Source organism: Gorilla gorilla, chromosome 9 (assembly GCF_029281585.2).
Source record: "Gorilla gorilla gorilla isolate KB3781 chromosome 9, NHGRI_mGorGor1-v2.1_pri, whole genome shotgun sequence".
Taxonomy (NCBI): domain Eukaryota; kingdom Metazoa; phylum Chordata; class Mammalia; order Primates; family Hominidae; genus Gorilla; species Gorilla gorilla.
In genome coordinates this window covers 137129860-137155102 of record NC_073233.2, presented here as the reverse complement: position 1 = coordinate 137155102, position 25243 = coordinate 137129860, and the positions used below count along the sequence as shown (strand labels likewise).

Here is a 25243-nt window from a genome sequence, read left to right as displayed (position 1 = left end):
TTTAAATAAATTTTTGAGTTGAAGAATTTAAAAATTGTAGAAAATGATGATAAAATGTATTAGAACCTATGGGGACTCAGCTAAAACCTGAAAGATTGTCTTTTTTTTTTTTTTTAAAGACAGTCTCACTCTGTCGCCCAGGCTGGAGTGCAGTGGCGCAATCTTGGCTCACTTCAGCCTCTGCCTCCTGGGTTCAAGGAATTTTCCTGCCTTACTCCCAAGTAGCTGGGATTACAGGCACCAGCCACCATGCTGGGCTAATTTTTGTATTTTTAGGAAGGTCAGGATTTCACCAGGCTGATCTCGAACTCCTAACCTCAAGTAATACACCTGCCTGGGCCTCCCAAAGTGCTGGGATTACAGGAGTGAGCCACTGCCACCGGCCTTAAATATACATATTAATAAAGAATTAGAATAAATGAATTACCCATGTAACTCAAGGAGAGAGAAAAAGAATATCAAAATATATTTTTCAAAGAGAACAGAGGAGGATTTGAATAAAGACTGGTAGTCTGAATAGTGGTCTGTCAAATATGTCCACATCTGAATCCCTGGAACCTGTATGTTACTCTGCATGGTGTGTTTGTTGCTGCTGCAACAAATTACCACAGACTTGGCGGCTATAAGAGTAGAAACTTACTCTTCTGGTTTTGGAGACCAGAAGTCTGAAATAAGGTGTGGGCAGGGTTGTCCTCACTCCAGAGGCTCTAGGTGAGAATTCTTTCCTTGCCTTTTCTTGTTTCTGGTAGCTGCTGACATTCCTGTCATTCCAATTTCTGCCTCTGTTTTCACATCGCTCTTTCTCCTCTGTGTCCAGACCCCCTCTGCCTCTCTCTAACAAGCATTTAGAGACTGCCTGCATAATCCAGGATTATCTTCTCGTCTCAAAATTCTTCATTTATTCAAGTCTGCAAAGACTCTTTTTTCAAATAAGGTAGCATTTATAACTTCTAGGGATTAGGACATGGAGGTATTTTTGGGAGCCATATCGGTTTGCCACACATGGCAAAAAGGACTTTGCAGATGTGATTAAGCTAATGATTTTGAGATAGGGAGATTATCCTGGATTATCTGGGTGAGCCCAAGGTAATCACAGGGATTCTCAGAGAGACAGGAGAGTTAGGCTGAGTAGTAGATGTAATAACAGAAGCAAGAAGTTGGAGTGATGTGAGGGAGGGGTCATGAGCCAAGGAATGTAAATGGACTTTAGAAACTGAAAAAGGCAAGGAAATAAGATTCTCCCCTCTCCAGAAGGAACCAGCCCTGCTGAAACCTTGATGTTAGCCCACTGAGACTGATTTTGGACTTCTGACCTTCAGAATTGTAAGAGAATACATTTCTGTTGTTTTAAGCCATTGAATTTGGAGTGACTTGTTACAACAGCAGTTGGAAACTAATACCATGATCAAAGCAGAAATTAATACATATAGAATGCCCTGAGTGCTAGGATGTGTTCTAGCACATACATTAACTCGTTTAGTTCTCACAATTACCTTATGAGGAAAGGAACTGTTATTGCTAAACTGAGGCACCAAAACCCTAATCCTAGCCAAATCATAAGGAAACCTTAAGCCTAGGTTTAAGAAAGGGGAAAATTAAAGAGAGATGAGGGCTGGGGGTTGTGGTCACCCTGTGGTTGTAAGAATAGCAGCATGTGAGTTACTGTGAAGTGATGGAAGGAGGCTGCTCAGAAAGAGGAGAGAAAGTTGTTAACACCTGAGTAGAGGATGTGGCTCATTGTCTTGGGAGGTATATCCATTTTGAGTGTTCCTAAGCGGCTGGGGTCAGCTGCATGCAGTTTTCTTAATTCACTTGGTTTAGTGATGGACAAACTGTCCTGCTTGTTTTGGTCAATAAAGTTTTATTGAAAAACAGCCATGCCCATTCATTTGCTATTGTCTGTGGCTCCTCTCCTTCTACGAAGATGGAATTGAGCAGCTGTGACAGAGACCATGTGGTCCACAAAGCCTAAACTATTTATTATCTGGCCCTTTACAGAAAAAGTTTGCTGACCGTACCTAGTGCTCTTGTCAGATGAAGTCAAGCGTAAGCAAATGCTGAATTCATGCTGTGTTCACATTGTTCCCTCATACATCAATTTGAAACAAACTTGCATCTTCAAAGCAAATGTTGTGGCAATATTGTCTCTACATGGAACTTAAGACTGTAGTCCACCTCTGGAGAGCAGAGTGAAGGCAACAAAGGAGAGACACCTTCCTGGAAGCCCTTTGAACCCCCTCAATCTCTCTGTGCTTAAAGTGAGACCACCCCTTAGATAGTTTCCGTTATATGAATCAATAAATTTATTTTCATTCAAGCCAGTTCTAGTTATGTTTTCTGTCACTTAAAATAGCAATTAAAAAAAATTTTTATTTTAGAATAATTTTAGATTTATGGAAAAGTTGCAGATATAGAACAGAGACTTCTCGTTGACCTCATATCCAATTTCCCCTACTGTTAACATCTTACATTAGTGTGGTATGTTCATCATACGTAATGAACCAATATGGATATATTATTGTTAACTGAAGTCTATACTTCATTTGAATTTCTTTAGTTTCTTCATACTTTTTTCTTCTATTCCAGGATTTCATCTGGGATGCCATTACCTTGAATCATCATTTCTCCATAGGCTTCTTTTTGTTGTGACAGTTTCTCAGACTTTCCTTGATTTTGATGAACTTTACGATTTTGACTAGTACTGGTCAGTTATTGTGTAGAATGTCCCCCAGTCGTGGTTTGTCTGATTTTTTTTTTTTCTCATGGTTAGACTGGAGTTACGGGTTTTCCGGAGGGGTCTGCAATTCTCTTTTAAAAATTACTACTTGAGGTATAAGAAAACAAAACAAACATTCTTACCTGCAGGATTTTTTATAATTTTTATTAAAAATTATTTAAAACACTGACTTTTCGCCCTACAAAACTATTTATTCTCGTTTCCTGTCTCTTCCTGACCTCATTTAATGCCTCAATTTATTATCCCTGTAGTGTCTTCGTATGATTTGTCATTTTGGCTGTCACAGAGCACTGTATCTATTTGAAGTGTTTTAAAATGGCTTATGTAGCATTATGAAAATGTTGCACTATTAAAAATGTTATCTACATCAAAATTCAAGATAAGGGAAGCTGACATTTTCAGGAGTTTTGTCTATTTATATTACATTAAATGTTACTAACATCATTTAATATTATCATATAATATTAATAATATAGCATTCATTTACTGTAATTGAGATTGGCCACACTATTTTTAACATGTCCTGCAGTACCTTATAAGGGTACTGTGATGACATCTTGGACTCATGTAACAGTGACTTTTCTCCATTACTGTTACGCACCTGCTGCCAGTTGCAGGGAATCTCATTATATTATTACCGGCTGTCAGTTGCCTTTGGCAAGTAGTTCTGACAAATGGAAGATTAAAATGTAACTACTATAGGTGGCAAGCTACGTTCTTTGTGTCAGTTAAAATACCTCCTGAGTATTTTTCTGGTTTAACTCAGGAAGCAGTGATTTTGTCCATTTTTGGTGAAAGGTGAGTTTCATTGAACATTGCAGCCTGTTAGTGACTTGGGGACATCTCTTGATTACGCTGTATCTTAGTTTATATCATTTAAATTTCAGATAGCGGAACTACGAAGTGAATACAAATGTATGAGGCTAGACAAATGGAAATGCATAGGTCTTACACTATATTTTATTTGAAATATAATATTATGAAATATAAGTTTTTGTGGTTTGGAGAATAATGAAGTATATGTATTCTTGGGACAACAAGGCAAAGGCCAGATACACATATAATTTGAGACTCAAATTAATGATGTTTGGTAGCCCAAATAAGGTTTGTTTATTTACATGAAAATTGAGCTTTTTTTTTTTTTTTTGCACCTACATTAAAATTTTGTTGTCTTGTAAGAATTCTGGATCACAATTTTTAAAAAAACTTATTTTGGATACATAATAGTTGTACTTGTTTATGGGGTACATGTGATATTTTGATACACGCATACAATGTTTAATGATCAAATTGGATCACAAATATTTAAGTACACAACAAGTTATGCTATGAAGTTTTGCAGACCATTTCATTTATGTAGTGTAACTTGCTCTAATTGCCATCTAAAACATTACAATTGTGCTAGACTATGTACTATTGGAGCAATAGCATTCTGCCAACTGTGGTAGATTCATATAAGTATTTAGGAAATATTACTGGGAAAAACATAAATTATGTTGAGGTAAATTAAGCAGTATAGTTAGTATAGTGATATTGGTACAGCTTAAATGAGAATAATTTGCTCCAGCAGACTGAAGAATTCCAGAATAAAAAAGTCAAAAGATGATTGTGACTTGCCATCTTTCAGATTGACAGAGCTGAAATAAAACTTTCTGTATGTGCATATATCACAAACACCAATATTTTTGCTTGTTTCCCACAATGAGAGCCTTATTTTCATATTAGGCAACTAGTTGGAAAATACAGTTGATAGTTACATTTTTATTTCCACTCATTATTAATCATATATGGCTAATGAACAGACCTTCCATATTTGAATTGATCATTCTGAGATACATGATTAAAAATGGGCATTTATACGATTTCAGTACTTTTATTTTCTTTTTTCATATTTTGAGACAGGGTCTTGCTCTGTCACCCAGGCTGGAGTGCAGTGGTGTGATCATAGCTCACTGCAGCTTTGACCTTCCAGGCTCAAGCAGTCCTTCCACCTCAGTCCCCCAAGTAGCTGGGACTGCAGGCATGCACCAGGCATGCCTGCCTAATTTTATATTTTTTGTGGAGACCAAGTCTCACTATGTTGCCTAGGCTGGTCTTAAACTCCTGGACTCAAGTGATCTTCCCACCTCGTCCTCCCAAAGTGCTGGGATTACAGGTGTGAGCCACCACACCTGGCCAATTTTAGTACTTTACATTTAGGAATGATATTTATTTCACTTGAATTATTTGTCATTACAGAAAGTAAAAGCATATTTTTGGGGCTTAATTTTTATGCATTTTTCTTTCTTATGTAAATGCCTGATCATTAAACACAATCAACTGTGGAAGTTTTCAAATATAGATTCTGGAATCAGTCTCTGGAAATCCAGGAGGTCTGTGTGAGGGCAGGGGAACCTGTATTTTCTTTAAGTTACACAAGTGGGTGGGTGATGCCTGGTCAAGTTTAGGAGCCAGTCATAGCATGTTTATGCATTTCTCTTCTAACCTTCTAAGGAACTCCTGACTTTCGGCTTGCATAGAAGGCACTGAAAAGAGTAGGGAATGAATAACTGTTCTATTGTGTTAGATGCCCAGCATTTTTGATGGAAGCAATTTTATTCTACAGAAAAACTTGAAAGATCTGACTGGCTCTAAAGGAATATATAGTAAATATTGATATTGGTTCAAAAACATTTTTATACAATTGTTTTTGCTATAATTGAGATACATTTCTGAGAAATCTTGTGGTTGTAACCATCATATACTAGAAATTAAAGGTCTGGGAAAAATGGAGTTGCACAAATCACTCAAAATCTATACAGCATTATATCCAGATCACTAATAAAAGCAATAGCAGTCTAGTCAAACAGTTAGTTAAAAACAGTTAGTTAAAAAACATGTCAGAGTCCTAATAAGTAAAGAAATATTACAGTAAATATAGGATTTTATCTTTAAAGGTGGTGGTTGCTGATGGAAAGGGATGCATTGAAGGTTTGAGGCTGATAGACTGCCGAGATTAGGACAAAGTACACAAAAAATGAGGAAGTGCTATGCAAAAAGCCCTACCAGGACATAGTAAGTGACCAAATTGAAGTAGCAACAAAGTGGCATGAATGAGCGCCATGAACAGTGCAGCAGTCCCGTGCAGTTCACTGCATTGGCTTGTGTCAGTGAACTTCGTGTTAAGCTGGACATACATGGCCAAAAAGTGTGGGAAAAATAGTTATATATAATCTGAGTTATATTGACATCATACCCCATTTACTAAGCTTATATGAACTAATTCACTTTATGCAAAGGAGTTATAGCAGAAAAGATCATACTTGGTTAGTGATCATTTCGGGAAATAGTTTAGTGGTTAATTGCATAATCTCTGGAGTCAGACTCAAACTCCACCAGTACGTCCTTGTGCAGATCGCTTAATGTCTCATTGTCTGTTTCTCTTGTGTTTTTGGAAGTATTTGGGAGTGGTATTTTTGAAAGTATTGTGGGAAAGCAGAAAGGAGAATGCTTTGGACTGGGTAATAATTTGAAAATTTCTCAGAGGAGGAGACATTTAAAATGTTTGTTCAAAGATAAACTAAAAGGCAACTACCACTAGTAAATTGTGTGACCTTGGGCATGCTTCAGTTTTCTCAGCTGTAATACAGGGACAGTGTTGTTTATTTTATCACATCACTAGGTTCTTCTGGTTATCAGAATTAAAATGAAATACAGTGTGAAAATTTCCCATACAGTTGTAAGGTAGAAGAAACAAATATGAATTTCTAGAGTTTAGTTTCCTAGCTGACTTCAGAATAGGCTGTTTTCAAGGTTTCTTCTCCCTTTGGAAATATTCAAATATATGAAATCCCAGTAAATGCTAATAGTAGTTTAAAGTGTTTGTCTTCTGACATGAATGCTTCTCTGGCTCCTCATTCTTTTCAGCAGTCGTAGCCATTGACTTAATTCTTCTTTATTGTCATAGACATCTGCATCAGCTCTTAGGCAAATGTTCCTAATTTCATAGATGGTAGCCTCACAAAATTGTGAATAACAGCATAAGAATTACCCCCACGTTGATTCACAACCAGAGTTCATGCACTTGAGCATTCTGTCACGTTGGTGTTATTTCAAGAATATTTTGAGGAAGCATATTGGTACCCTTACTGATATCCCCCGACATTCTGGTTATGATTTATGTCGATTTCATCTGTGAATTTTTAGAGTTACATACAAAACTTTTCAGCTTTTAAGTGGTATCCTTCGTGTTCTAAGTTTATTATATTTGATAAAACATTCATACACTGAATTGATTTTATGATCTTCAGTTTTATGCTTTTAAGAGTTAGAGAAGAAAAATCTTTACTTTCTTTGCCATCATGTATTACATTTTTCAGAACTTTTTACAATTTTTTTTTTTTTTTTTTTTGCAAAATTTGTAAACCAGAAATAGAACCAGTGTTTCAGTTTTGAGAAAAATGATGGCTTTGCCCAGTGGGTGTTTTCTGTTTGCAGTCTTCCAAGCCATTTCTGACATAAGAATTCAGCTCCTGTCAAGGCATGTGCAGTAAAGGTACCCTTCCAGGTGCCTAGACAAATCCTTAGTGCTGTCTATTTGTATTTAGAATCTTACTTTTTTTTTTTATATTTACTTTTTTTATATATCTTACTTTTTTTTTATATTTAGAATCCTACTTTTTTTTCTTCTTTGTCTGTCTTCCTCTCTTATTGCCCTTAGCTGACCAGAGACTCTGTGCCATCCAGCCCCTTTCCTCTCTTGCCTCTCTTTAACTTCTTTTGTGCTGCAGATTTCAACTAAATTAAGTTCTAATTAAAATAATTTTCACCTTAAGGTTTGAATGCTCAACCAGCTTGACACTCTCAAAGATAATTTGCTTTTAAAATTGTTTATCAAAATAAATCTCTAAATAGGTTATGAGTCATTGTTACTAATGAGATTGTGTGTATCCTCGAACTGTTTTGGGGCAGAGAAAAAATGTTGAGACTCTCTCTTCTAAAGCCATGCTTTTGAAGAAACAGTCTTAAGAGTTTTTCCTTGGAAAACAATGCTGTTTAAATTACCATTCTTTCTTGTGGCATACTCATTTCCTGGAATGTGTTACAACTATTTTTGTTATTAAGCTCTTGAATGTTAGACTATATAGTTATTGAAGGATTATAGTGAATTCAATTCTGAATACTTTCTGTTCTTTGGAAAGTTTAGAACTCTAAAGTTTCTATTTTAGATGGAAAATTTCCACTCTTTTTTGTCACTTGTTTTCTTTGCAGTATGTCAAATTGCTTTGAAAATAGTAAACTGCGATATTAGTTTAAGGTGGTATTTTTATTATGCTGGTATGTATTTTGTAAATATGTTCCACTGCATTCCAGCCTGGGCAACAAGAGCAAGACTCTGTCTCAAAAAAAAAAAAAAGAAAAGAAAATGACAGAATGGATGGTCATCCACTCTCCGGTTGTTTGAAGGTGGCCAAACAAGCCATGCATGATTAATTGTCTTTTCCATTTGTTTACTTAAGAACTCCTCCTTAATTTGTGGATATATTTGATCCTTTCAGAATCTGTTACTGTCTTAACTGTTGTTTGATCTGAAGGTTCTGGTACACTGGCCAAATAGTATGTTTTCTTGTTGGGTAGTCGGTGGGAGGAGATCTAGTTCTCCTTGACAAAACTACGTTACTTGGAACTAACATGCTGGACGCCCAGGCCCAGCAAGGTTTATTAATGTCTGTTTCTCTGCATTAATATCATCTCATGAATCTGTGTTTTCTCAGGTGTGCAGCCTGTTACAGTTAAATCTTTTCTTGATCTCTAGAGTTGGAGAATGAAGTTTAATAGACTAGAATGGGTTGTTCCTGCATTTTATGAAACTGATGAATTCATTCTAAGATAAGTTGTTTCCTCTTTCCTGACCAAATAGGAGTGCTTGTAATGTTTCTGTCCTCTACTTTAAGGATATTTCGAAGTTCACATAGCTTTTATATATTTTTTTTTATTCTTTTAAAACGGTAGGAATGAATCAGAGTGGCAAACATACTAGGTGGAATCTTAGTAATAGTCATAGATTGTTCAGTTGTGTGCAGGTAATGCCCTTCTTCTTAGTGGATTGTGTGGGAGGACGTAGAAATGTTGTAGATGGTGGGAGAGGACAAAAGAGTCCATTTTGGTTACAAGAGAAACATTCAAAACCTCTAAATGTGCCATGCCTTGGATAGCTGCCCCATGTATACATTCTTAATATGTTGCAAGAACAGATTATTTCTGGCCCATTGGTTGTTTTTTTCTTTGTACTTTCTATTATTTTATCATTTTTGTTGTTCTTTTGATTAATATTTATTTTAGAAGGCTTGTAGAAATGGCAGAAAGCATCAGGGTAAGCCATTCAGTAAAGCTAGAGTGAAGAGGCAACCTACAGAATGGGAGAAAATTTTTGCAACCTATCCATCTGACAAAGGGCTACTAACATCCAGAATCTACAAAGAAATTAAACAAATTTACAAAAAAAAAAAAAAGCACATAAAAAAGTGGCCAAAGGATATGAACAGACACTTCTCAAAAGAAGACATTTATGCAGCCAACAAACATGAAAAAAAGCTTATCATCACTGGTCATTAGAGAAATGCAAATCAAAACCACAGTGAGATACCATCTCACGCTAGTTAGAATGGCGATCATTAAAAAGTCAGGAAACAACAGATCCTGGAGAGGATGTGGAGAAATAGGAACGTTTTTACACTGTTGGTGGGAGTGTAATTTAGTTCAACCATTGTGGAAGACAGTGTGACGATTCCTCAAGGATCTGGAACCAGAAATACCATTTGATTCAACGATACCATTATTGGGTATATACCCAAAGGATTATAAATCACACGCACATGTATGTTTATTGCAACACTGTTCACAATAGCAAAGACTTGGAACCATCCCAAATGCCCATCAGTGATAGACTGGATAAAGAAAATGTGGCACATACACACCATGGAATACTATGCAGCCATAAAAAAGGATGAGTTCATGTCCTTTGCAGGGACATGGATGATGCTGGAAACCATCATTCTCAGCAAACTAGCACAGGAACAGAAAACCAAACACTGCATGTTCTCACTCATAAGTGGGAGTTGTGCAGTGAGAACACATGGACACAAAGAGGGGAACATCACACACCGGGGCCTGTTGGGGGGTGAGGGGCTATGGGAGGGATAGCATTAGGAGATATACCTAATGTAGATGACGGGTTGGTGGGTGCAGCAAACCACCATGGCACATGTATACCTATGTAACAAACCTACACGTTCTGCACGTGTACCCCAGAACTTAAAGTATATTCATAAAAAAAAAAAAAAGAATGGCTTACAGGAAATATAAGAGCTAGAGGAACCCATAGAACAACACTACTGGGACATAATCAGCAAGATAAAGACTGTCAGAGAATATACCAAACCTGGTTTCTTCAACCATATATGATAATAAAAAATGGAGGAAGGGGAAACTTTAAAGAGACTTAAGAGACTTATTTACCAGAATATCATGTGTGGACTTTCTGATTCAAATGAATGAGCTATTTAAAAAAAGAAAAAATCAGTGGCTGGGTGTGGCAGCCCTCGTCTGTAATCCTAGCAGATTAGGAGACCCAGGCAAGGAGGATCCCTTGAGACCAGGAGTTTGAGACCAGCCTGGTCAACATAGCAAGACTTTATGTCTACAAAATATTTAAAAACTAGCCAGGCATGGTGGCACATTCCTGTAGTCCTAGCTACTTGGTAGGCTGAGGCAGAAGGATCCCTTAAGCCCACGAGGTTGATGCTGCAGTGAGTTATGACCCTGTTGCTGCACTCCAGCTTGGGTGACAGAGTGAGACCATGTTTCAGTAAATAAATTAATTAAAAAGAAGGTTCAAGGCAGTTGGAAAAGTTTACCTTGAGTGGATATTTGTGGTAATTGAGTGATTAGTGGATTCCTAAGGTAAGATAATATTTTTATTTAAAAATACTATATTTTAGAGATACATGCTGAATTATTTATGAATGAAATGATATGATATCTAGGATTTGCTTACATATAATCCAGTCAAATGGGGGTGGGGAGTAGAGATGAGATTTGCCCTTGTTAATTGTTAAAGCTGAGTAATAGATACCTATTGGTTCATTATTCTATTATATATACTTTTGTATATGGTTGAAATTTCCCATAATAAAAAAGTTAAAATATTTAAATTAAATGATTTTTGAGTACATACTAAGTGTTTAGGAGTGTGGTAATTGCTTTGAAGGATAGCATCATAGTATCTAGCATATATATTGAAAAACTAAAGTAGTAAGTTAAATAAATGAGAATTTTGTTTCCTTTTCCAGAAGAGTTAAACATTTTAGTAGATCCAAACCTAGATTCACCAAGTACTTTTCTTTTATTGTTATATTATACCTTCCATTTTTTGAACATCTATATAGGACTTTATCCTGTTTCATGTAATTACGTCAACAATATGACTGGGTATGATTATTCTGTTCAGAAGAGGAAATTGATCTTCAGAGATTTTTGGTGAATTGTGTAAGTTCACATAGATAATAAGTGGCACAGAAGGAATTTGAATTGTCTGAGCCCAAATTTCTTAAATTTAAAAATCCAGTATTATTTCTAAATGGAACCATGGATACTCAAGGATAATACTGTTGTTTCCAATTGCTGTGTATCTGGTAACTTGAATAGTACCTGTAATAGTGAAAAAGTAACTTAATGAATTGTATATCAGTAAGCAAAGTTAGAACAGTGATGTAACTTGAAAATTCTCAGTTGACACTTAAAAACAGCCTTATTATTTTTCAAGTAATGTTTGAGACATCAGAAAATGTACTTTGTATTTATTGTTCATTTTGAAAATATAATATAAAAAGCCCCAGAGATGATAATATTGATGTCTGGTTCTAGCAAAATCAGAAGAAGTAGACAGATATTAAATTCCTAATTTATAGATCATTCAAATTTAAACATAAATCTGTATATCTTTTAAAGAGATGCATATATTAAACTTCTTTTTACTTCCCTATTATATTTTATTCTTCAAATGATTAACTTTATTTTTGCAGTGGATAAAACTTAGCAGAACAAATTTCAATAAGAAAGGATAATGGGAAAAATGCTTCTCTGTTTCCAGAAATAAATGAGCAGGCAGGAACTTAAATTCTCCTTCCTAGGAAAATAAAATTGAAGAATTACTGATACCAGAATAGTAGTAGTAGTAGTACACTTACTTTAAATCAAAATAAGATACCCCAAATTAAAGTTTAAAAGTACAGCATTTAGCTTCTGTTACTTGAGGATAGGATGTTTGTGATTTGAGAAAAATGCCTGTAATTTTGTAAGTAGTTGAATGGTCTCTAGTACTTTAAGTAAACTAGTCATTATTGATTCTCATTTTTACTCTTACAACCCTCTCTGAGAAATAGCACAGGAGCAGTCAGAATAAGATAAGTAGCAAGTTGCTAAAATTACTTCAGTCTCAAACCAACTTCAAAGCAGAGTGAACTATACAGGTAAGGATACCAGTAAGTAAACGGCAGATTGAAAACATTGGATTTATTTCTATTTCTTCAACTAGTTTCGTGGGAGAAACTCTACTGAATTTATGCAATACCTTGAGCTTTTCAAGCATGAAAACTTAGTACAGCTTTTTTTTTCTTTTCTTTTTGCATAGCCTTACCCCTATTGATTTCATCCTAGTCTCTTCCTGACCTCTCCCCAGACTTTTCACTGAGGGGGAGTCTACTTAGACCATTTGCTTTCTCCCCTGATTATTCATTCAATTTATATTTAGAGTTTTTATTTGCAGTATCATTAACATTAGGAGGAAGTCCAGTTACAGCAGTGAGCAGGAATATGGTTATATATAGTTTTTATATGTATACAATTTATGTGTATGATAAGACCACAATTTTCTAAGGTCCTAAAATATGTAATATAGCTGATGCCTTCTGTATCTCATGGACTATAGCATATTCAATCAAAATTTTAACTCAGGAAATATTATTTCCTTTAATTCAATCTTATATATATTTTATTTTTATAAATTATGTAATTATATATTTTATATAGTATAAATATATATTATATATACATATGTATATATGTACTTTTATATGTATAATTTATATATGTATAAAATTATATATAATTATGTATGCAATTTTATATATATGCAATTTTTTTAGATGGGGGTCTCACTCTGTCGACCGGGCTGGTGTGTAGTGGCACAATCACAGCTCACCACAGCCTAGAACTCCTGGGCTCAAACAAGCCTCTCACCTCAGCCTCCCGAGTAGCTGAGATTACAGGCGTGCACCACCATGCCCAGCTAATTTTTCTTTTTTCTTTCTTTCTTTTTTTTTTTTGTAGAGACAGGGCTTTGTTCAACCTGGTCTTAAACTCCTGGCCTTAAGGGATCCTCCTGCCTCAGCCTCTCAAAGTGCTGGGATTGCAGGGTAAACCACCACACCTGGCTCAACATTATGTTTAAGGATTCTCAACCTTCATTATTTTTACAAAATCTTTTACTAAATCAGTCCCTAATTTTCAACACTATACTTTTACCTTAATTTACTGTGGCCTATTTTCTTCTTTCAGTCCTATAGATTCCTTTTCAGATAGAGATACTTTTTTAATATCCAATGTTCATTTAAAAAGATGACTGATTCTGATATGTTTTATTCATGTGTTACTTTACTGGTGTTTTTTGTTTTTGTTTACTACTTGCACATGTTGAATAAGTTGCTAGAAAAATTATCACTTGCCTCAGATTTTATTTAACCAATATATGTAATAGTTTTGATTTACTTTATCTGTAGATTGAAGGCAAAAACGGGTCGTCACTTAGACTGATAAGATGGTTGCTTAGCCAGTGAGAGGGATTTCCTAAGATCACTAGATTGGAATGTATCTGATAAAGCAAGTGTTTTTGTTATTTGTCGAGTCTGCCAGTGGAATTCTGAAGTTGATACAACTTGCTTGTTCTGTGTGCCCATAGCTAGGTAGGTGTATGAATTGTTCTCTCTAGCCTCTGACTACTTGAATTTCATCCTTGCGCAGGGGCTGTGCTAATCTCTGTATTGTTCCAATTTTAGTATATGTACTGCTGAAGCAAGCACTGCTTTGATTTCATTCAGTAGAATCTGCTACGCTAGTAGCGTGTTTTTCTTTTCTATTCTTTTTTTTATTTCCTCCCCTTGCACAAGAGCACTTTGAGCTCTTTAGTGTTAGAACAAAGTATTTCTGAGTTGGCTTTTGTGACCTTTTTGAGAAAGGAAGCAATGAGACAAAGTGATGTGGCGTATGAATTCAACAGTAAATATTGGGTTGGTGCAATCCTTGTACTTGTAGATATTGTGGTTATTGTATCTTTTTATTAATGTGGTTTAAATACCATTGATTTTGGTTCTTCATAGGTTAGGATGGGAAACATTTAGAAGGGAAATTGACTTAATTCCTGATATATAAATTTATTTCATGATTCTGAGATCTTGATATGAAAAGAATCTGTTTAAGTTTTCTTATTTATATCACATACATGATTTTACTTCCTGTCTTTGCTTTTTTCATATTCTCTCTATTTTTGATTTATCTTGGTCAGTATAAGAATATTGCCTTCTTTATGCACATTGCCTTCATTTATTTTTGAACTTATATTTCCTATTCCTGGGACCTAGATTTTTCAGTCGTTCAATCCTATGTATTTATTCAGTAAACATTTTCATTGACTTCTGTGGTATACGGGGTAGAAAAACAGCATCCACCTACTCAAGAGAAGAAACTGTAGAGTGGATCTTTTAACTCAGGCTGTTAACTTCTTTAAAACTAAAAAGCTAAACAGTGAATACATTTTTTTCATCTAGATTCACCAGTTAATGTTTTCTGTATTTGCTTTATCTCTTTTTTTCGTGTCTCTACTCATTTGAGTTAATTGCAGATGTCATGACACAGCACTCTTTTTTTTTTTTAAATTATACTTTAAGTTTTAGGGTACATGTGCACAATGTGCAGGTTCATTACATACGTATACGTGTGCCATGTTGGTGTGCTGCACCCATTAACTCATCATTTAACATTAGGTATATCTCCTAATGCTATCCCTCCCCCCTCCCCCCACCCCACAACAGGCCCTGGTGTGTGATGTTCCCCTTCCTGTGTCCATGTGTTCTCATTGTTCAATTCCCACCTATGAGTGAGAACATGTGGTGTTTGGTTTTTTATCCTTGTGATAGTTTGTTGAGAATGATGGTTTCCAGCTTCATCCATGTCCCTACAAAGGACATGAACTCATCATTTTTTATGGCTGCATAGTATTCCGTGGTGTATATGTGCCACATTTTCTTAATCCAGTCTATCGTTGTTGGACATTTGGCTTGGTTCCAAGTCTTTGCTATTGTGAATAGTGCTGCAATGAACATACGTGTGCATGTGTCTTTATAGCAGCATGATTTATAATCCTTTGGGTATATACCCAGTAATGGGATTGCTGGGTCAAATGCTATTTCTAGTTCTAGATCCCTGAGGAATCGCCACACTGACTTCCACAATGGTTGAACTAGTTTACAGTCCCACGAACAGTGTAAAAGTGTTCCTATTTCTCCACATCCTCTCCAGCACCTGTTGTTTCCTGACTGTTTTTTTTTTTTAATTGATCATTCTTGGGTGTTTCTCGCAGGGGGGATTTGGCAGGGTCATAGGACAATAGTGGAGGGAAGGTCAGCAGATAAACAAGTGAACAAAGGTCTCTGGTTTTCCTAGGCAGAGGACCCTGCAGCCTTCCACAGTGTTTGTGTCCCTGGGTACTTGAGATTAGGGAGTGGTGATGACTCTTAAGGAGCATGCTGCCTTCAAGCATCTGTTTAACAAAGCACATCTTGCACCGCCCTTAATCCATTTAACCCTGAGTGGACACAGCACATGTTTCAGAGAGCACAGGGTTGGGGGTAAGGTCATAGATCAACAGGATCCCAAGGCAGAAGAATTTTTCTTAGTACAGAACAAAATGAAAAGTTTCCCATGTCTACTTCTTTCTACACAGACACGGCAACCATCCGATTTCTCAATCTTTTCCCCACCTTTACCCCCTTTCTATTCCACAAAACCGCCATTGTCATCATGGCCCGTTCTCAATGAGCTGTTGGGTACACCTCCCAGACGGGGTGGTGGCCGGGCAGAGGGGCTCCTCACTTCCCAGTAGGGGCGGCCGGGCAGAGGCGCCCCTCACCTCCTGGATGGGGCGGCTGGCCGGGCGGGGGGCTGACCCCCCCACCTCCCTCCCGGATGGGGCGGCTGGCCGGGCAGAGGGGCTCCTCACTTCCCAGTAGGGGCGGCCGGGCAGAGGCGCCCCTCACCTCCTGGATGGGGTGGCTGGCCGGGCGGGGGGCTGACCCCCCCACCTCCCTCCCGGACGGGGCGGCTGGCCGGGCGGAGGGCTGACCCCCCCCACCTCCCTCCCGGACGGGGCGGCTGGCCGGGCGGCTGACCCCCCCACCTCCCTCCCGGACGGGGCGGCTGGCCGGGCGGGGGGCTGACCCCCCCACCTCCCTCCCGGATGGGGCGGCTGGCCGGGCGGGGGGCAGACCCCCCCACCTCCCTCCCGGACGGGGCGGCTGGCCGGGCAGGGGGCTGACCCCCCACCTCCCTCCCCGACGGGGCGGCTGGCCGGGCGGGGGGCTAACCCCCCCACCTCCCTCCCCGACGGGGCGGCTGGCTGGGCGGGGGGCTGACCCCCCCACCTCCCTCCCGGACGGGGCGGCTGGCCTGGTGGGGGCTGACCCCTACCTCCCTCCTGGACGGGGTGGCTGCCGGCTGGAGACGCTCCTCACTTCCCAGACGGGGTGGCTGCCGGGCGGAGGGTCTCCTCACTTCTCAGACGGGGCGGCTGCCGGGCGGAGGGGCTCCTCACTTCTCAGACGGGGCGGTTGCCGGGCAGAGGGTCTCCTCACTTCTCAGATGGGACGGCCGGGCAGAGACGCTCCTCACCTCCCAGACGGGGTCGCAGCCGGGCAGAGGCGCTCCTCACATCCCAGACGTGGCGGCGGGGCATAGGCGCTCCCCACATCTCAGACGATGGGCGGCCGGGCAGAGATGCTTCTCACTTCCTAGATGGGATGGCGGCCGGGAAGAGGCGCTCCTCACTTCCTAGATGGGATGGCGGCCGGGCAGAGACGCTCCTCACTTTCTAGACTGGGCAGCCAGGCAGAGGGGCTCCTCACATCCCAGACGATGGGCGGCCAGGCAGACACGCTCCTCACCTCCCAGACGGGGTGGCGGCCGGGCAGGGGCTGCAATCTCGGCACTTTGGGAGGCCAAGGCAGGCGGCTGGGAGGTGGAGGTTGTAGCGAGCCGAGATCATGCTACTGCACTCCAGCCTGGGCACCATTGAGCACTGAGTGAACGAGACTCCGTCTGCAATCCCGGCACCTCGGGAGGCCGAGGCTGGCGGATCACTTGTGGTTAGGAGCTGGAGACCAGCCTGGCCAACACAGCGAAACCCCGTGTCCACCAAAAAAATACGAAAACCAGTCAGGCATGGCGGCGCCCGCCTGCAATTGCAGGCACTCGGCAGGCTGAGGCAGGAGAATCAGGCAGGGAGGTTGCAGTGAGCCGAGATGGCAGCAGTACAGTCCAGCTTCGGCTTGGCATCAGAGGGAGACCGTGGAAAGAGGGAGAGGGAGACCGTGGGGAGAGGGAGAGGGAGAGCCAGTGAATACATTTTTATGTTAGAAAGTTAAAAATGTGTAAATAAGTTTAAGGAAGTAAAAATCATCTGCATTATCTTTGTTATTTAGTTTTCCAAACTTTCTTCTTTGCATGTGTGTATTAAAAATACTATTTTTATTACCAGTATATATATGTGTGTATATGTATATGTACGTGTATATGTATATGTATATGTGTGTATATATACACACACATATATATAAATAAATAGAGAGAGACACACACAGACAGACAGAGAGACAGAGACAGGCTCTTGCTCTGTTGCCCAGGCTGGAGTGTAGTGGCGTGATTGTAGCTCACTGTAGCCTCAAACTCCTGTGCTCAAGCGATCTTCCCACTTCAGCTTCCTGAGTAGCTGGGTCTACAGATGTGCATCACAATGCTTGGCTAATTTTTAAAGTTTTTTTATAGAGATGGAGTCTCGCTCTGTTGCTCTGGTTGGTTTTCAACTCCTGGCCTCAAAGGATCTTCCTGCCTTGGCCTCCCAAAGTACTGGAATTACAGATGTGAGCCACTGCACCTGGCTGTGTTTTTGTTTTTTTGTTTTCATGTAACCACTACATGTAAATGTTGTATTTTAGTGGCTGTTTACTTTTACTAGAAAAATCATCACTGGCCTCAGATTTTATTTAACAATTATATACAGTAGTTTTGATTTATCCGTAGATATAAATAGTAGAATCACACTCTGTAGGGTTTTCTGATTTTTTTTTGGTTACTGATATCAGGCTCTAGAACAGTGGTTAAAAATTGTCTGGAGGGGATCTAGTTAGGTATACCGTTATAGTATTTTTCTACAGTATTTACATGAGATGATGATTATAGAATGTATAATAATGAAAGGTTAGTGATCCAGTGAAACCATAGGCTGAGATTATGTATTTGTTGAAAGCAGTTTTCTACATCGATAAACATTACATACTTTTCAAACTTGAATACCAGAAAGTATACTTATAATCTTTGCTTATTACAGTGAAAGATACAGGACTCAAAAACAGAAGACCATGTCAGTTGAATTTTGAGAGTTCTTATTCATACGGTTATGAAATTTCCACTTAATATCACTTATTAACACGGAAATGACATGTTGAATTGTCTTATGATCTGATTTTATATGTTCTTTGTAATCCTTGTATTAGTGTGATGAAGGAAGAATATGGGTTTCTGTTGTAATTGTTAATTTGCCGTACTTCACATTCATGGAAATAATTCAGATAATTAGAAAATAACTTACTGGCTTAATAGGGACTTTTTTCTTATTTTTTAGATTAGCACTCTCTTTTAAATAATAATAAAAATTACAGAGCGATTATATTTTTTAAAAGCCAGAGATTTACAGATTAAGATTTTTTTTTCAGTTTTTCTATAATCACAGTAATGAAAACATTTTATGGTTCAGGGATGATAATGATGACAATGGGTATAATTTATTGAGGACTTTGTACTGTATACTACTATAGTTTCATTATATGCATTGTTTCTATTTTATACATTAACATCATAAGGGTATTATTTTTTCTATTTTAGAGATTACAAAACTGAGACTCAATTTAAGTTGCTTGTTGTATTAGTCCATTTTCATGCTGCTGATAAAGACATACCCAAGACTGGGTAATTTATAAAGAAAAAGAGGTTTAATGGACTCACAGTTCTGTGTGGCTCGGGAGGCCTCACAATCTTGGTGGAAGATGAAAGGCATGTCTTACATGGCAGCAGACAAGAGAAAGAATGAGAACCAAGTGAAAGTGGTTTCCCCTTGTAAAAGCATCAGATCTTTTGAGACTTACTTACTACCATGAGAAAAGTATGGGGGAACCACCCCCATGATTCAGTTATCACCCACCGGCTCCCTCCCACAACGTGTGGGAACTATGGGAGTTACAATACAAGATGAGATTTGGGTGGGGACACAGCCAAACCATATCATTCTGCCCCTGGCCCGCCCCACATCTTGTATCCTTACATTTCAAACCGGTCATGCCTTCCCAATGTCCCCCAATGTCTTAACTCATTTCATCATTAACTCAGAAGTCCACAGTCCAGAGTCTCATTTGAGATGAGGCAAGTCCCTTCTGCCTATGAACCTGTAAAATCAAAAGAAAGTTAGTTACCTCCTAGATACAATGGGGGTACAGGCATTGGGTAAATACAGCTGTTCCAAATGGGAAAAATTGGCCAAACCAAAGGGGCTACAGGGCCCATGTAAGTCCAAAATCCAGTGGGGCAGTCAAATCTTAAAGCTCCAAAATGATCTCCTTTGACACCGTGTCTCACACCCAGGTCACACTGATGCAAGAGGTCGGCTCCCGCGGTCTTGGGCAGCTCTGCCCCTTTAGCTTTGCAGGGTACAACCTCCCTCCTGGCTGCTTTCACAGGCTGGCATTGAGTGTCTGCAGCTTTTCCAGGCTCACAGTGCAAGCAGTTGTTGGATCTGCCATTCTGGGGTCTGGAGGACGGTGGTCCTCTTCTCACAGCTCCACTAGGCAGTGCCCAGTGGGGGCTCTGTGTTGGGGCTTCAACCCCACATTTCCCTTCTGCACTGCCCTGGCAGAGGTTTTCAGGAGGGCCCCGCCCATGCAGCAGATTTCTGCCTGGACATCTAGGTGTTTTCATACATCCTCTGAAATCTAGGTGGAGGTTCCCAAACCTCAGTTCTTAACTTTGGTGCACCTGCAGGCTCAACACCTTGTGGAAGCTGGCAAGGATTGGGGCTTGCACCCTCTGAAGCCATGGCCCAAGCTGTATCTTGGCCCCTTTTAGCCATAGCTGGAGCAGCTGGGGCACAGGGCACCAAGTCCCTAGGCTGCACACAGCAGGGGGCCCTGGGCCTGGCCCATGAAACCATTTTTCTTCCTAGGCCTCTGGGCCTGTGATGGGAAGGACTGCCACAAAGATCTCTGACATGACCTGGAGACATTTTCCCCATTGTCTTGGTGATTAACATTAGGCTCCTTGTTACTTATACAAATTTCTGCAGCTGGCTTGACTTTCTCCTTGGAAAATGGGTTTTTCTTTTCTGTCGCATGGTCAGGCTGCAGATTTTCTGAACTTTTATTCTCTGTTTCCCTTATAAAACTGAATTCTTTTTAACAGCAACCCAGTCACATCTTGAATGCTTTGCTGCTTAGAAATTTCTTCTGCCAGATACCCTAAATCATCTCCCTCAAGTTCAAAGTTCCACAAGTCTCTAGGGCAGGGGCAAAATGCCACCAGTCTCTTTGATAAAACATAGCAAGGGTCACCTTTACTCTAGTTCCCAACAAGTTCCTTATCTCCATCTGAGACCAGTTCAGCCTGGATTTCATTGTCCATGTCATTATCAGCATTTTGGTCAAAGCCATTCAACAAGTCTCTAGGAAGTTCCAAACTTTCCCACATTTTTCTTTCTTCTACTGAGTCCTCCAAACTGTTTCAGCCTCTGCTTGTTAACCAGTTCCAAAGTTGCTTCCACATTTTCGGGTATCTTTGCAGCAGTGCCCCACACTACTGGTACCAGTTTACTGTATTAGTCTGTTTTCACACTGCTGATAAAGACATACATGAAACTGGGTAATCTATAAAGGAAAGAGGTTTAATTGACTCACAGTTCCACGTGCATGGGGAGGCCTCAAAATCATGGCAGAAGATGAAGGAAGACCAAAGGGACATCTTACGTGGCAGCCAGCAAAGAGAGAATAAGAGCCAAGCGACAGGGGTGCCCCTTATAAAACCATCAGATCTCGTGAGACTTATTCACTAGCATGAGAACAGTTTAAGAGAAACCACCCCCATGATTCAGTTGTCTCCTACCAGGTCCTTCCCACCACACATGGGAATTATGGGAGCTACAATTCAAGATGAAATTTGGGTGGGGACACAGCCAAACCTTATCACTTGTCTAAGACCACACTATTTGTAAATGACATAGTTGATATTTGAGTCTGAGCTTGTTTGACTTCAAAATACAGTACCTCCATTTCTATTTTTTCTGGTTTTATAAGAACAGCTTTTTGAAAGTGATTTTTATTCATATATCCTTGCAATGGTGATGATGTATTTTAAGACAGCCATTTTAACTTTTTTATAGAAATATCATTTAGCTTTTATGAACAGTTGAAAGTTAGATCTCCCTTTGAATACATGTGTTTAGTGAAGCAAAATCTGCTCTAACATGAAATTGTCAGTTTTCTATTCAAGTAGACCTTTTCTGTTATGTTTAAAGTTACCTGTAGAGAATCATATTAAATTAACTGGATTCTTTATTTTTGATATTTTAATGAAATAAAGTTGCCATAGTATGCATAAGAATTGTTTCCCCTTTAGATACCATTGTGAATTAAAGCAAATGTCAATGTATATATAATGATCCAGAATACATCAGTGTTCCATAATAAAGAAGGAAAGAGTTGTTTTTTCAAAGTTAATTATTTCAGTGGAGGAAACACCTACAAAAATGATTGTTATAAAAAAATCTAAATTTTGAATGAATGTATAGATAGTATAAAAATGAATAATGATGAATGACATTTTTACATTATGTATATTGTGCTCCATACATTTGGAGGAAAATCTTCAGTCATTGGAAATATTTTAGAAGGATTCTTGCTTAATTTTTCTTTCTGATACAATTATATGATACATACATATATATTACACAGAGCACACATTATTCACATTTAGAATACAAAATTTTCTGAGAAATTTTATATTTATATTTATATCCATATTCATGAAGCAGTCTGTGGACAAAGCTTAGTGCCCAATTAAGGAGACATTTATTGACCCCTTGGCTATGTGCCATGCACTGTATTGAACAGTTTTGAAAAAAACAATTATAATGTTATGATGGGAGAATAGGAACAACGAAATCAGAGCATCAAGATCTTGGTTCTACTGCTTTGCTATTGTTTTGCTGTGTGATATCCTGTCCATACCCCTCCCCTGATAGTGAACCCAAATGTATACTGCATTCAGCCATGTAGATACAGGTATTGGATATAGAATTGGATGTAGGTCAGCATTTCAGCAGTATCATGGCCCATCCCCCAAAAAAGAGAAAATAAAAAACTATGAGATCAGAGACGTCTAGGCTAATAAGTGGAATGTGGACCAAAATGCAAACCATATAGTCTTCCCACAGAAGTAACATTTCATATGGTGTGGTTAGGTTTGGATTTTTGAAAAGTATTTTTATTTTTTTTGAGATGGAGTCTTGCTGTGTCACCCAGGCTGAAGTGCAGTGGCGTGATCTTGGCTCATTGCAACCTCTCCCTCCCAGGCTGAAGGTATTCTCCTGCCTCAGCCTACCAAGTAGCTGGGATTACATGCATGCACCACCAAACCAGGTGAATTTTTATATTTTTAGTAGAGACGGGTTTTCACCGTGTTGGACAGGCTGGTCTCGAACTCCAGACCTCAGGTGATCTCCCTGCCTTGGCCTCTCAAGTGCAAGGATTACAGGCATCAGCTACTGATCCTGGCCTGAAAAGTATTTTTAATGCAAGTTTATGAACTGGATAATCCTGGAGAAATTATTATGCTAAGTCTCAGTTTCTTCACCTGTAATATGATGGCTCCTGCCTCATGAGGTGGTTGGGAGAATTATATAATTCGTTATGTTTGGGCCTTAATCCAATGCTTGGCATATAGAGTCAGTGCTCAGCATATGCAGTCATCACTTGGTATCCATGGGGAAATCGTTTCCAGGATTCCCTGTGGATACCAACATCTGTAGATACTCAAGTCACTTATATAAAATGTTGTAGTATTTACATATTACCTATGCACATCTTCTCATACTTTAAATCATCTCTAGATCACTTATAATTATCAATGTAAATGTTATGTAAATAGTTGCCATACAGTATTGTTTAGGGAATAATGACAAGAAGAAGCCTGTACACGTTCAATGCAGATAGGACCATCCCTCTTTTTTCCCTGAGTATTTTTGATTCAACCAAGAGGTTGAATTCATGGATGCAGAACCCATGCATACGGAACCTGTGGGCCAACTCTGTTGCTGTGATTATTACTACTTACCACTGCTACTAGGAAAGTCGGCACTTTTAACAATGTTTCTCTTTGAAAAAATTCATTCTGACTTGCAGTGTTTAAATTGTTGCTGTAAGAATGCTTCTCTCTTTGCTGCTGTGGGATTAGCTATTTCCCTTCCCCTCAGGTTCCCTACCTCTTGGAGGTAGAAGATGAGAACCAGCTAGTTCGAAATTACTGCTGGTGACTCCTGTGGTTTAAGTCAAAGACTTCAGCTCTATAAAAGCTTGTTGGGAAAGTGAAGGCTGATCAGGGTTTAAACAAATCAGGAAGAAAAGGAGTTAAAACCACCTTGTGGTCTTCAGCAGTATCTAGTCTCTCTCACACACTGGTAGCCAAGAGTGATGGACTCGGCTGTGTTCCATCCCTGCCCCCGCTGTTAACCATCACCTGTTGATTCCGCTGGATTTTCATTTACTACTGGAGAAGGGAACAGAAAACAGAAACACATGTAGGTTTTGAATTTAAAAACTTTTTTTCCTTTTTTTTTTTGAGACGGAGGTTCGCTCTTGTTATCCAGGCTGGAGCGCAATGGCGTGATCTTGGCTCACAGCAACCTCCAGCCGAGGCGGGTGGATCACTTGAGGTCAGGAGTTTGTGACCACCCTGGCCAACATGGTGAAACCTCTTCTCTACTAAAAATAAAAAATTAGGCGGGTGTGGTGGCGGGTGCCTGTAATCCCAGCTACTCGGGAAGCTGAGGCAGGAAAAACATTTTTAAAAAACTTGTGATGACAGAGTCAAAACAGAACAAGCCTCGGAAGATGTGCACATTAAACTTTCCTTCAGTGTTCTGTGTAAAAATACCACTCACAGTTCACGTTTTCACTTTTGAAAGGCTCGAAGTGAGGGAAATCACCCATCATAATGAAAGAACAAAAGAATGATTAAAAGAAAAGGTGAATAGGATTCATGAAAACACTTTGAGGCCGGGCACAGTAGCTCATACCTGTAATCCCAGCACTTTGGGAGGCAGAGGCAGGCAGATCACTTGAGATCAGGAGTTCGAGACCAGCCTGGCCAACATGGTGAAACCCCATCTCTACTAAAAATACAACAACAACAACAGAAATTAGCAGGTGTCGTGGCACATGCTTATAATCCCAGCTGCTTGGGAGGCTGAGGCAGGAGGATTGCCTGAACTGGGAGGTGGAGGTTGCAGTGAGTCGAGATCGTGCCACTGCACTCCAGCCTAGGTGACAGAACAAGACCCTGTTTCAACAAACAAACAAAACAAAACAACCCCCCCCCAAAAAAAACAACACTTTGAAGGAGTTAGAATTGTTTAGAAAAAAAAGAACTAGATTCTTAATGAAATAATATTTAAAAATCCAATTCTTTACTGAAGGTCATGAAAGATTCTATTTAAAATTAGTTAATATTTTGGTAAGGATTATATGTGCATGACATAGTGAAAAACTATCTTTCTTTCTTCTTTTTTTTTTTTGAGACGGAGTTTCACTCTCGTTGCCCAGGCTGGAGTGCAATGGCGTGATCTCAGCTCACTGCAACAATCTCCACCTCCCGGGTTCAAGCGTGTCTTTCTTTTATTCCTCTTCTCCAGCTATCTGTTTTCCTCCGTGGAGACAACTACTGGTACTAGTACTGATCCTCTTCTTCCATAGATAGTCTGCATTTGTTTCTCCTAACTCCTCATTGAAAACACAGATGGCAGCATAGCATACTGCACATACTGCCCTATACTTTTACCCCTTTCTTCTTTGCCTTAACAGTATTCTTTAGGCTTTGTTCTGT

General features: G+C 39.3%; 1 protein-coding gene and 1 non-coding gene across 7 annotated transcripts in view; one reads left to right on the top strand and one right to left on the bottom strand.

Moving 5' to 3' along the window:
• ARHGAP32 (Rho GTPase activating protein 32) overlaps positions 1-25243 on the top strand; it is a 318023-nt gene that overhangs the window by 61629 nt on the left and 231151 nt on the right. Inside the window, exon 1 of one of the 6 annotated variants that reach the window (XM_055356378.2) lies at positions 24973-25084. The exons of the other annotated variants lie outside the window; for them this stretch is intronic. The gene's annotated coding sequence lies outside the window, so the exon portion shown is untranslated. Of the gene's footprint in view, positions 1-24972; positions 25085-25243 lie in introns of those variants that run through there. 6 annotated transcript variants of the gene reach the window in all.
• Positions 13750-13854, bottom strand: LOC115936327 (U6 spliceosomal RNA). Its single transcript, XR_004071828.1, has one exon. It is a non-coding gene; the product is annotated as a U6 spliceosomal RNA (small nuclear RNA).